Raw genomic sequence first — 13,814 nt, 5'->3', positions numbered from 1 at the left:
TAAGAGCCAGCCTGAAAGGGAAGCAGGACAAAACGTGTCTTGTGGTGCCTTTAAAGAGAGGCCTTCGTGGGAGAATTCGCCAAGCCTTGCCAGACCTGGGCAAATAAACAGCCCGCTGCCGGTGGGGATCCTTCAGCTCTCCGTCCTCCGGTCGGATCGTTGGTTGAAATGCCTCACCGTTGTTTGGAAAAGTAAACAGGCAGGATTGATGCCCGAGGAATTCACATGTGTCAGGTGGAGGCTTACTTGGGGTTGTGGGGCAGAATTTTCACTCCCCAGCTGCGGGAGATGTGATATGATGTGTTTGGAGGACGTGGGCATGGGAAAGTTGGGGGGGGGAGGCCCAGGACCCTCGCAGAGGTGGGAGACTGATGAGGCCAGGGAATCATAGAATCATAGAACTGTAGAATGGAAAGGGTCTCCCAAGGGCCATCTAGTCCAACCCTCTGCAATGCAGGAATCACAGCTAATTAACCCCTGACAGGTGTCTATGCAACCTCCATGGAATTAGAGTACAGCACTTCTAAGGCAGCAGGTTCCACCGTTAAATGGTTCTTGTCATCAGGAAGTTCTTCCTGAAACAAAGACAATCTTCGAAATTTGTACTTCTCTGAATTTTCCCCAGTCACTTTGGACGGCTCCCAATCAAATTTTAAAAACATGCTAAAACATCAAACGTTAAAAACTTCCCTAAACAAGGTGCCTTCAGATTTATTTTAAAAATAAGATAGCCGCTTATTTCCTTGATGGGAGCAAGTTCCACAGGGCAGGTGCCACTACCGAGAAGGCCCTCTGCCTGGTTCCCTGTAGCTTTGCTTCTCGCAATGAGGAACCGCCAGAAGGCCCTCGGAGCTGGACCTCAGTGTCCGGGCAGAACGATGGGGGTGGAGACGCTCCTTCAGGTCTATTGGGCTGAGGCCGTTTAGGGCTTTCAAGGTCAACACCAACACTTTGAATTGTGCTCGGAAACGTACTGCATAGGTCAGTGGAAAAGGCGCACAAAAATGCACTTGATTGGGGGAACTGTTTTGCAAAAAGAAAAGGTGTCTATTGGGCATACAAAAAAAAAATGTATCTGATGGGAACTCAGTGCCAAACAGCTGCTGAATTTTTGTGAGGACCTTTGTAAAAAAATAAAATAATCACACACTGATCCAAAAATCTGCAAAACTGGCTTTAAAATAGAAAAAAGGAGAAACTGAAATTGACGGATGTATCCATCTCTTAGCACAATGCACAAAAACTGCCACAGGTTTTGCAACACTCTTGACTCATAAATTAACCGCTTCAGTCTGCATAACTGGCCCTGTTACTTGTTCTACATCTGTAAGAATTCAGTCTTTCAGTGTGACAGCACCTACACTTTGGAACTCCCTGCCAATTGACACCAGGCAGCAGTCTTTGTTGTTCTCTTTTCAGCACCTGCCCGAAACATTTTGCTTTAGGCAAGCCTTCCCAGGGGTGTCGAATGTGGATGCAGGTTTTAATCTGTTTTCAGCTGATTGCTGATTTCATCTTTCGAATGTTTTAAAGAGTTGTTTTAATGAAAATTTTATTGCATTATAAACAGCTTTGAGGTCAGGGTAAAAAACCCCTCAAAAACCCAATCAAGCAGTGTATAAATTTTATGTAATTAAAATAAAATTGAGAGCCCGCTTCCAGGAACTCAGTTTTCCTAGAGTGGCATAACTGAGTCAAAGGGTGGGTGGGTTCTTGCGATTCTTAGAATCATAGAATTGTAGTTAAAGGGACCCTGGGAGCATCTAGTCCAACCCCCTGCAATTGCGGGAATCTCAGCTCAAGCATCCATGACATATGGCTATCCAACATCTGCTTAAAAACCTCCAAGGAAGGAGAGTCCACCATCTTCCGAGGGAGTCCAGTCCACTGTCAAACCTCTGTGACTAAACAAACCCTGTGTTGCAAAGAGAACGTCAGCAATGTCTAGGCAACACAGTGAACATGTGCATACGCAATAGACAATCTTTTATAGAATTCCTTTAAACCATAACAAGTCCAAAATGAAATCTTTAGTCTCATAGTCTCTGAAAATCTTTAAATGAAGCGAGGTACCAGACTTTGTACAATGAAAGACAAGCTGTGAAGCTTTGTGTATCCAGCAAATATGATGTCCAACACTGAACAGTGATTCCGGATATTGACTACTGTTTCGTAGAATTCTTCATTATTGCAGTGACTACATTATTACATGAGCACTGTTCCACAGCATTTGATATTTTAATGTACATAGATTCATTCGAAATAAAATGGGTTTATGAAGCAATTCTATATCCTCCCACCATGCTGACGAAGAATTCTATAAAAGATTGTCTCTTGCGCATGTACATGGTCATCGTGTTGCCTAGATATTGCTGAACTTCTGTGACTGTTAGAAGGTTCTTCCTAATGTTTAGTTGGTATCTCCTTCCATGGAATCATAAAGCTGGAAGAAGAAGAAGAAGAAGAAGAAGAAGAAGAAGAAGAAGAAGAAGAAGAAGAAGAATAGTAGTAGTAGTAGTGGTAGTTTGGATTTGATATCCCGCTTTATCAATATCCTAAGGAGTCTCAAATTGGCTAACATTCTCCTTTCCCTTCCTCCCCCACAACAAACACTCTGTGAGGTGAGTGGGGCTGAGAGACTTCAGAGAAGTGTGACTGGCCCAAGCTCACCCAGCAGCTGCAGGTGGAGGAGCAGGGAAGTGAACCCGGTTCCCCAGATTACGAGTCCACCGCTCTTAACCACTACACCACACTGGCCTATGGCCATCTAGCTCAAGCCCCTGCCACCCAGAACCACAGCTAAAGAACCCCTGGTAGATGGCTATCCGACCTCTCCTTGAAAACCTCCAACGGAGATGCTTTCTTTCTGTACACCTCAGCAACCGCAGACAAAAATGCTCGGGGGTTGTGTGAACTGACCTGATTCTCTCACACCCGCCCCTGCAGAAGCCAGGCCTCGAGTCCAAGGGCACCCGGTTGTCCCTGGGCAGGTTTTGGAGAGAGACAAGAGGCTGAGGCTCTGAGCTTTGTCTTGGGCGATGAGATGGGCTCCCTCCAGGTTGGCAGATTCCAGTCTGCAGCTCCCTGTGGGGCGGGCTGAGAGGTCCTGAGCAACCTTTTATCCGTCATATTTATCCAAGGCTGCATTGCAGCAATTGCCAAGCCTGGCTGGGGCCGTTTGCATTCTTGAAACCAAACAAATTTGCCCGGCGCACACACAAACAGCCCTTTCTAATATGTTTTCATGGCTCAGGGCCCCCTAACCGCCTGGTAGGCCTGCTCTGTTTTCGACAATTTGCTAATGATAATTGGGAGGATAGCTGGTGTTTGCCAACACCTTAGCTGTGCCATTCAGGAGATAAGGACTCGGGGAAGTGAGCAGGGTGTATCTGGCCCAGGGCTGGGAGCCACCCCACAAATAGGGGTCTGGGTGTTGTGTTTAAAATGGAGAGAAAGAGCAGCAAGGAAGGACCCTCTCTGGGGCAAAGCAGTGATAGTGCCAGAACCCAGGAGAGCCGTTTCAAAAGCGGCACATTCCTCCCGTCCCGATTTGTCTTCATCCAGAAACTGCTGAAACAAAACCACCACCCTCTGTTGCGGGGTCTCTGCGTAGGGTGAAGTGAAAGCCCCAGATTGGGGAACTGGACGAGGATCAAAATTCTGGCTCAAATTGAGCTGGACGAAACTTGTAAAGGAACGGGCCGTTGCAGTTAGCACACGCTGCGATGCAATTAATTCTGAAGGGAGTCTCCTTGGCCAATGCCTCTTGAGGCGTCCGTCCACGCCAAAGACACTGCTATTCTTCTCTCTCCCCCAGCGGGTCCTGGGAACTGTAGTTCTCAAGAGAAGGGCCAAGGATTTTAGATGGAGAATTGTGGGTGATCTGAGTGAATCCATGATGGGGAAAACTTGTACTAAGGACAGGGACCTAGAGTATATAAGAAGAGGCTGCTGGATCAGGCCAATGGCCTATCTAGTCCAGCATCCTCTTCGAACGGTGGCCAACCAGATGCCCCAATTTGGGAATCCTGAAAGCAGAACCTGCACACCAGAGCCTTCTCCCTTCCTGTGGTTTCCGGCAAATTGTGTTCAGAAGCATTTCAGCATTGTTGCCTCCAATGTGGATATTACAAGGTTCTCCTGTTCTCACAGTGGCCAAATAGAAACCAGAACGGGATTCCCGCAAACAGAATCTGAGCGTAAGTGTGCTTTCCTCAATGGCGATTCCTAGCAACTGGTATTCAGGGGCATGCTACCTGTCACAGAGGAGGTAAAACATCCCTACCTGGGCTGGCAACCATTGATCACCTTATCTTCCATGAAATGATCAAACCTCCTCTTTGAAATCCCTTCGAATCGGTGGCCAACGCTCTTGGGGAGAGCCAATTCCATGGTTTCTGTGCCGTGTGGACAAGTAGAATCATAAAGGCAAAGGGACCCCTGACCATTGGGTCCAGTCGTGGCCGACTCTGGGGTTTCAGCGCTCATCTCGCTTTATTGGCCAAGGGAGCCGGCGTACAGCTTCCGAGTCATGTGGCCAGAATGACTAAGCCGCTTCTGGTGAACCAGAGCAGCGCACGGAAATGCAGTTTACCTTCCCGCCAGAGCGGTACCTATTTATCTACTTGCACTTTGATGTGCTTTCGAATGGCTAGGTTGGCAGGAGCAGGGACCGAGCAACGGGCGCTAACCCCTTCGCAGGGATTCGAACTGCCAACTTTCTGATTGGCAAGCCCTAGGCTCAGTGGTTTAACCCACAGCGCTACCCATGTCCCTAAGTAGAATCATAGAATTATGGAATTGGAGGAGGGAGCTCAAGACTCATCTTGTCTAACCCCTCTGCAATACAGGAACCACAGCTAAGGCATCCATGGCAGATGGCCATTCAATCTCTGCTTTAAACCCTCCCAGGAAGGAGAGCCCACCACCTCCAGAGGGAGACCGCTCCACGGTCAAACAGCTCTTATTGTCAGAAAGGTCTAGGCGGAATCTCCTTCCTTGTAACTTGATGCCATTGGTCCAGGTCCTACCCTCTGGAGCAGGAGAAAACGAACTTGTCTCCTCTTCCGTGTGACAGCATTTGAGTTATTCGAAGTTATCATACTCTGTCTGTCCCGAATTCCACACTGTTTAGTTCCGCTGAATGACACTCACTGGGTTCTAGGATTATGAGAGAGAGAGGAAGAAAGAAAGAAAGAAAGAAAGAAAGAAAGAAAGAAAGAAAGAAAGAAAGAAAGAAAGAAAGAAAGAAATATCAATACCAGTATATCCATCTTCTTCACACCATACATGGATCGATCTCTGCTGTAAGGAAAACAACAACCCACAGCATAACATAGCCATTTCCTGAAGTTTCACCTTTATGATTTATGAATTTGGTGGGAAAACAGAGACCCCTGTCAGCTGAAGCTTGCGGTCCATGCCACCCCCTGCTTCTTCTTAGATGTTCTTCCCACACTCCTGTGTCAGCCCTGAAGCTTATTGTACAAACTGACAAGACTTTGCAGGAATTCAAGAGGCCGGAAGGTGGCACAGTTTGCTTGTGCTAACTCCAGGCACCAGGCCTTTCTGTCTGACAGATGTCAGAGCACGACCGGTGTGGCAGGAATGGGGTTTGCCAGAAGCAGGAGGCAGAAGAGGACCATCCTCTGCCGAAGTTGAACAGGAGGAGCCCGACCTGCTCAGGCTGCCTCCTGCTTCCTAACCTTCGACTGATGCTTTGTGGAGCAGGCATCTCTCAAACAGGCCTCCGGACCACTGAATGGGGCAGAATGAATGAGACCCTGGATCAGGTTACCAGTCATTTGTTTGCAGATGGAGGCTGTCAGGCGGCTGAGGAGTGATGGAGCTTTGCTCCCTCCCCATCAGTGCGCAGGGCCTGCCTTTATTCTTACGGAAGAGAATCTATTCCCCTTTAAAACTAGAAACCCATTACCCAAAGAGCCCTTCCCCACCAGTGGGGTATGAAATGAACCTCAGCATCCTGCGCCATTTAATTAAATCTGCCTTAAAACTTCCTAATCCTGCCATAAAGATTTAATCATCACAAGGAAACTTTTTGCTTCTCCTCACCCAATGTATAATATTTATTGCTATAATCTGCTGATGGCTTAATATTTCCCCTGACGTGGTGTTCATTTGTTGCTGTTGAGTCGTTTAGTCATGTCCAACTCTTCGTGACTCCCTGGACCAGAGCACGCCAGGCCTTCCTGTTTTCCACTGCCTCCCGCAGTTTGGACAAACTCATGCTGGTAGCTTCGAGAACACTGTCCAACCATCTTGTCCTCTGTCGTCCCCTTCTCCTTGTGCCCTCCATCTTTCCCAACATCAGGGTCTTTTCCAGAGAGTCTTCTCTTCTCATGAGGTGGCCAAAGTCTTGGAGCCTCAGATTCAGGATCTGTCCTTCCAGTGAGCACTCAGGGCTGATTTCCTTCAGAATGGAGAGGTTGGATCTTCTTGCAGTCCATGGGACTCTCAAGAGTCTCCTCCAGCACCAGAATTCAAAAGCATCCATTCTTGTCATAGCGGTCAACCAGATGTCTCTTCTGGGAAGCCCACAAGCAGGATTTGAACACAAAGGCACCCCCCACCCTCTTGTGGTTTCCAGCAACTGGTATTCATAAGCATTTCTGCCTCCGACTGTGGTGGCAGAGCAGAGCCATCATGGCTTGTAGCCCCTGATAGTTTCCTCCTCCTCTTTGAATTTGTCTCCTTCTCTTTTCAAGCCATATCAGTTCCTCCTGTGGAAGAGAGTTCCACAGTTCAACTCTGTGCTAAGTAAACAAGTCCCTTCTTTCATCTGTGCTTTATCAGAGGTGGGGAACCTCAGGCCAGGGGCCTGAATATGGCCCCTGGACCTCAGTATCTGGCCCTCAGGACTTTCTTCAGGCCACGTGCTGCCACCTGTTTCGTGAGTGCATTTACCCAAGCAAAATATGTCCTCGATGGACCGTAATGCCTCTTGCTTGCCTAGATGGAGAGATGTGTGTATACAGAACCCTGTGGATTTGTGTGTTTAGAATGTCTCACAGAACGGAAGGGTTGGAAGGGATCCCAAAGGCCATCTAGCCCAACCTCCAGGAATCACAGCTCAACAATACCTGATGAAATTTGAATCCATGAAATTTGAAATTTGAATCCTGTTTCAGTGTATCTGAAGAAGTGTGCATGCACACGAAAGCTCATACCAAGAACTAACTTAGTTGGTCTTTAAGGTGCTACTGGAAGGATTTTTTTTATTTTGTTTTGAATCCATTGGTTTGGGACCTGCCCTCGAAAGCAGCAGGCTGCCGTGGAACAGCCCTGCAGATATTTGTAGGAGGGTCTCATATCCCTTCTCAGGCTCCTCTTCTTCAGGCTAAACATACCCAGTTCCTTCAACCGTTCCTCATCAGGCTTGGTTTCCAGACCCTTGATAATCCCAGTCGCATAATTTCTAGCTTCTCGGTATCCATCTCAGACTGTGGTGCCCAGAACTGGACACAGTATTCCACATGGGGACATACCAAGGCAGAACAGAGCAGTGCTATGCAGTGTCTCCCTGCAGCCCACCTCTGCCCTCTGGTGCCCCTGCCACTGAGGACGTCTCATTGCCTGGCAACCAAAAGGCTCCCTGAACACAGACAAGCCCCCCCCCCCAACAATCATGCCATCCATCCCACCTTGCTGAGTAACAGGAGACCTCGAACCGAGAGAACTGAGTAATCAAAGGCTGAGCGAGGCTTGGCTGTCAATCTCCGAAACCTCTCCGGAGCCACGTAGGCCCAGCTGAGTTTCACACGCCAGACCCTCCCTCTGCATTGGCCCGCCAATGCCTTCCCCACACGCTCCCTCTCCTCCTCCTCCTCCTCCTCCTCCTGTTCACGTCCTTTATTCTCCCCTCCTCCGGCCCCTTTCGATTTCACGCTGGCTTTTTAAATTGAGGATAAAGGTAATTCGCCCGACAATGCCACAGCTGGAATGGAATATGCCCTGTCTGGGCGGAGGGGAGGGCTCAGGGCTGGCTGGTGGCGTCAATTGGATCAGCCCACCCCCACCCCAAATACCCTCGGGGGCCGTCGCTGCTCTGGCAGGGACAGCCTCTGGCGACAAAAGTGGGAAGTTAACTTAATTGAGAGCATATGGTTCTGGGGCTGAAGCTGACTGGGCAGCCACCTTGTTAGCTGGGAGTGGGCTCTAGGTGTTCAGGCGGAGGTGGAGGGGGAAAGTTTTGGTCGGGAGGGTGTGCCTGAAAGCCCCAGCGGCAGGCTTTCAGGGAGGACCGATTGATCCTAATCTACTCCTTTTTGTTTGGCGGCGGCGTGCCGCTGGCAGGAACAGCTTGGTAATAACAGAGATTTGAGGCCTCTAAGTCCTTGCGGTTACGGGCGGCACGCGGTCCACAGCCCGCTTCCCCTCCTCTAATTGGCCTCACCAACAGCGGGGACCGAAATGAGACGGGGGGCTCCGAGAAGAACACATGGCCCACCTGAAATTGCACCCCGCAAGCTGCGGCACAGATGTCTCCGGGTTTGCCGTGGGGTGGGGGCAAGGGGAACGTGGTAGACTGAGGGGGTGGAGGTCTGAGGGTTTGGGGAGCAGTTAATGAGAGGGGGTGAGGCTTGAAATCATAGAATTGTAGGGTTGGGAGGAACACCAAGGATCATCCATCTCACTCTCCTGCAACGCAGGAATCGCAACTAAAGCATCCCTGACAGATGGCCAGCCAACGTCTGCATAGTAACCTTCAGTGATGGAGAGTCCACCACGTTCAGAGAGAGTTCATTCCACTGTTGAACAGCTTACTGTCAGGTGTGCATGCAGGAGCCAGGCCCTGTGACCAATAGGACTTTGCAGGACTGGGGCCTTCTAAGTTTGTTCTGAAGAGACAAGGTGAGGCCACTTGGTAACTCACAGCACCTGGTGGCAAGAGCTGGGAAGGGTTATAAGGTCAGCATTTCCCTTCAGCTCTTTGCCACAGCAACGCGCTTCCTGCCTTGCTGTGTTTGGCTTCTTGACTCCTGATTCTTGAACCTCAGCTTCATGACTCCTTGCTTCCTGACCCTTGGACCCTTGGCTTCCTGAATCCTGGCTTCTGGACCCCTGTTCCTGCTCCCACCCCGCCATCTTGCCCCCAGTCCTGATGTCCCCTGCTGGGACTTCGATTGGCCATGAACTGGACCATGACACTTACCACCAGAAAATTCTTCCTAATGTTTCGTTAGAATCTCCTTTCTTGTTAATTTAATCCACTGGTTCCGGTTCCGCCTGGAATAACAGAAAGCAAGCTTGCTAAATCTTTTATGTGACAGCCCTTCAAATTTTTGAAGATGGCTATCATATCCCCTCTTAGTCTCCTCTTCTGGAGGATAAATATACCCAGATCCTTCAACCATTCCTCATCAGGCTTGGTTTCCAGACCCCTGAACATCTTGTTCACCCTCCTATGACACAATATCCTTACACAAAGCCAACTGGAGTTGAACCACCGATGAGGCAGCTCTGCTCATGGGGTAAAGTGAGGCACCTGAATACTCGTCACTGAAAACCAGAAGAGGGAGAGAAGTATTGAATCCTGCTTGCAGATTTCCCACAGGAATTTGGCTGGTCCCTGTGAGAAGGGATGCTCGACTGGATAAGCAATTGGCCTGATCCTGCAGGATCTTCTTATGCCATGGAAGATAAACCTATTATGAAGGAGAGGCTGTTAGGAGCCGGAGTCAGTGAAGTTAAGTCTTTATTCAAAGAAACCCGAACAGCTCATGCCTAGTGATCTCAGCGGCTCTTTCCAGTAGGTCTTGCCCCAATGAGGCATGGTTGAGGACTGAAGGTCCACCACGCTCTAAGACTCCAGGTCCCTCCCCAGCAACCTGAGACTCCTTCGTCTTGTCTCTCTTTGCTCCACCCATTTCATCCCTCTTCGTGTTCTGGGTGACCAGGGGGAGGGAAGCTGGTCACAGCAGGAGAGGGAGACCCCCTGGCTTCTTCAGCAGCATGCCTTCACTCTGACTCTTTGTCCCCCTCCTCTCCAGCCTCCGCCTCTGCCTCTGATTCTTGACTGATCTCTGCCACAACCTCTTCCTGCTCACTAAACCCTGTTGCCCCTTCAGCTTTCAACATGTCCTTCTCCCAGTCTGCTCCCTCTTCTCCCTCTGAAGCACACATTGTCATTCCACCACCAGCCCCCCGGCTCTGAGCCTTCTTCCCCTGGGGGTTCCCTTGGGGGTTCCCCAGTTGGGGCCTCTCACCACTTCTTGGCACCCAGTCAGTCCATGACGGAAGGCTATCAATGACAAGTGGCCAGGATGGCTCTGCTCTGCTCCCACAGTTGGAGGCAGCAATGCTTCTGAATACGAGTGACTGGTAACTTGCAGGACTGGAGAGTTGCCCTTGTGCTCAAAACCTGCTTGTGGGCTTCCCACAAACATCTGGTTGGCCACTATGATAACATGATGCTGGACTGCATAGGCCTGATCAAACTGACTCTTCTTATGTTCTTAGGTTCTTGACCAGGTGGGAAGCAGGCAGGTCTCCTGAGACACAGGGCCAGCTACACAAGGACATTCTCCTGAAGGAGCCAAACTGAAGTGAACATAATCCATGCAGGAGCATTTCCCTGAGATTAGAAGCATGGCCATTCTTAAAATCTCAGAGGACTCTTCTATCACCTTCAGAGTAGAAGAAGGCTCCATTTTGTTCATGGGAGGTGCAGCTTCCAATGGCTACTGCTCCTAACAGCATCTCTCATGTGCTGGAGACAGCATGCTTCTGAATTTCAGTAGCAGGAGATCATGAGTGGGACAGTGCTGTTCCCTTTTGCCCCATTTCCCAGCTTCACTTTGGGGCATCTGGTTGGCCACTTTGAGGACAGAATGCTGGACTAGATGGGACTCCTATGCTCAGATCCAGCTGCCAGGCTCTCCTGAAGTCCAAATCTATTGAAACATCCTCTGAGCTCTTATGAAAGGCAGGTGAGAAGTCCAAAAGAACTCCCAAAAGGCAAAAAGACTCAGGATCTCATCACTGGGTGACGTGCCACCTGTCCCCTTCTCATTGAAAAGCACTTTCGGTCTCTAAGGTAAGAAAACCACCTACCTGGTGTCATGGCTCACTGGACGTTAAGGAGTCCTTGACTGCTCAGAGCCCCAGAAATGGTGGAAACTTTCCCACTGGAGTATTCACTGGAGTGCCATGGTCAGATCACTTCCTGGTGCAACTGGACTTCTCCGCGACCCTTCCCCTCTGCAGGGAGGTGGGACCGATTCGGATGGTCCGCCCCCGCCACTTAATGGATCCAAATGGCTTCCAGAGAGTGGTAGGGGATGCTTTATCCCATGTTGATGGCCTTTCAGTTGATTCCCTGGTGGCCCGCTGGAATGTGGAGTTAACCAGGGCTATTGACTGTTTGGCTCCGAAGCGCCCTCTCCGATTGCATGGAGCCCGGAGAGCCCCGTGGTTTTCCACGGATCTGAGGGCAATGAAACAATCGTTGAGACGGCTAGAGCGCCGGTGGCGGATAACTCATTCTGAAGCTGACCGGACACAGGTTAGAGCTCAATGTCGAGCCTACCAAGTGGCGGTAGCGACGGCGAAGAAAACTTTCTTCGCCGCCTCTATTGCATCTGCAGAAAACAGCAGCAGGAGACTTTTTCAGGTGGTCCGCAATTTAGCGGAACCACCTGCTACATCGGGGCCCAGTACGGGCCACATGATCTCCTGCAATGATTTTGCAAAGTTTTTTGCAGATAAAGTCGCTCAGATTCGGGAAGAGGTAGACGCCACCGTGGGAGCAGGGCCGGGGCGGGAGAGTGCTAGAGTCCTGTCTAGTCAAATTGCATGGGATCAATTCCAATCTGTTACCACCGAGGATGTGGACAGGCTGCTTGGACGAGTGAAACCAACCACCTGTCTCCTTGATCCTTGCCCATCCTGGCTTATAAAAGCTAGCCGGGAAGGACTGGGTGATGGGCTTCGTGGGGTGGTGAATGCTTCCCTCCGTGAGGGAGCCTTCCCAGACCCACTGAAAGAGGCGGTTATCAAACCACTTCTTAAAAAACCATCTTTAGATGCGGCCACGATGGCCAACTATCGCCCAGTCTCAAATCTTCCATTCTTGGGCAAGGTGATTGAGCGAGTGGTTGCTGAACAACTCCAGGCACGCCTGGAAGAAGCGGACCATTTGGATCCCTTCCAGTCGGGATTCAGGCCTCATCATGGGACTGAAACTGCCTTGGTCGCACTGGTTGATGATCTCCGGCGGGCCAGGGACAAAGGTGAGAGCTGTTTCCTGGTTCTGCTGGATCTCTCAGCGGCGTTTGATACCATCGACCATAACATCCTTCTGGACCGTCTTGAGGGGCTGGGAGCTGGGGGCACTGTCATACAGTGGTTCCGCTCCTTCCTCCTGGGCCGTGTTCAGAAAGTGGTGGTGGGGGATGAGTGTTCAGACCCCTGGGCTCTCACTTGTGGGGTGCCTCAGGGTTCTGTCCTCTCCCCCATGCTTTTCAACATCTACATGCAGCCGCTGGGAGAGATCATCAGGGGGTTTGGGCTGGGTGTTCATCAGTATGCGGATGATACCCAGCTCTACCTCTCTTTCAAATCAGAACCAGTGAAGGCGGTGACAGTCCTGTGTGAGTGTCTGGAGGCGGTTGGAGGATGGATGGCGGCTAACAGATTGAGATTGAATCCTGACAAGACAGAAGTACTGTTTCTGGGGGACAGGAGGCGGGCAGGTGTGGAGGACTCCCTGGTCCTGAATGCGGTACCTGTGCCCCTGAAGGACCAGGTGTGCAGCCTGGGAGTCATTTTGGACTCACAGCTGTCCATGGAGGCACAAGTTAAATCCGTGTCCAGGGCAGCTGTGTACCAGCTCCATCTGGTACGCAGGCTGAGACCCTATCTGCCTGTGGACTGCCTCGCCAGAGTGGTGCATGCTCTGGTTATCTCCCGCTTGGACTACTGCAATGCACTCTACGTGGGGCTACCTTTGAAGGTGACCCGGAAACTACAACTAATCCAGAACGCAGCAGCCAGACTGGTGACAGGGAGCGGCCGCCGAGACCATATAACACCGGTCTTGAAAGACCTACATTGGCTCCCAGTACGTTTCCGAGCACAATTCAAAGTGTTGGTGCTGACCTTTAAAGCCCTAAACGGCCTCGGTCCAGTATACCTGAAGGAGCGTCTCCACCCCCATCGTTCTACCCGGACACTGAGGTCCAGCACCGAGGGCCTTCTGGCGGTTCCCTCACTGCGAGAAGTCAAGTTACAGGGAACCAGGCAGAGGGCCTTCTCGGTAGTGGCGCCCTCCCTGTGGAATGCCCTCCCACCAGATGTCAAAGAGAACAACAACTACCAGACTTTTAGAAGACATCTGAAGGCAGCCCTGTTTAGGGATGCTTTTAATGTTTGATGTATCATAGTATTTTAATATTCTTTTGGAAGCCGCCCAGAGTGGCTGGGGAGGCCCAGCCAGATGGGCGGGGTATAAATAATAAATTATTATTATTATTATTATTATTATTCCAGGAAGCAGTCACTGGGCCTCCCTCTACTATGGAGATTCCTACAGACAATGAGGAAGAAGCCCAACTCTTCAGGATCCAATCTTCCTTGAGCCATAGCCCTCAAGGGCGCTGGACATTGGGGCTCCCTTGAGTTCTAGCTTCTTACCTTTTTATCAGGATGCCATTCACAGAGGCAGCAGTGGGGACGTGCTGTCATGTCATCAGATCATGTGACCCCCATCTTAAGTGGAAAACTGGTCTTCTCCAGGGAGGAGAGTCTAGCTCCCAAAACTTCCCTGCTACACCATTTTTCATCTTCCCCAACTC

General features: G+C 50.3%; 2 long non-coding RNA genes across 2 annotated transcripts in view; one reads left to right on the top strand and one right to left on the bottom strand.

Moving 5' to 3' along the window:
- LOC309342411 overlaps positions 1–13,814 on the bottom strand; it is a 223,794-nt gene that overhangs the window by 138,062 nt on the left and 71,918 nt on the right. The window lies entirely within an intron of this gene.
- LOC309342428 overlaps positions 1–13,814 on the top strand; it is a 259,920-nt gene that overhangs the window by 245,089 nt on the left and 1,017 nt on the right. The gene's annotated exons all lie outside the window — the stretch shown is intronic.

Source organism: Podarcis erhardii (genome assembly GCF_964252035.2).
Source record: "Podarcis erhardii genome assembly, chromosome: 5".
Taxonomy (NCBI): Eukaryota; Metazoa; Chordata; class Lepidosauria; order Squamata; family Lacertidae; genus Podarcis; species Podarcis erhardii.
Note: the sequence above shows the minus strand (reverse complement) of the source record. Positions and strands in the feature narration are given on the sequence as shown.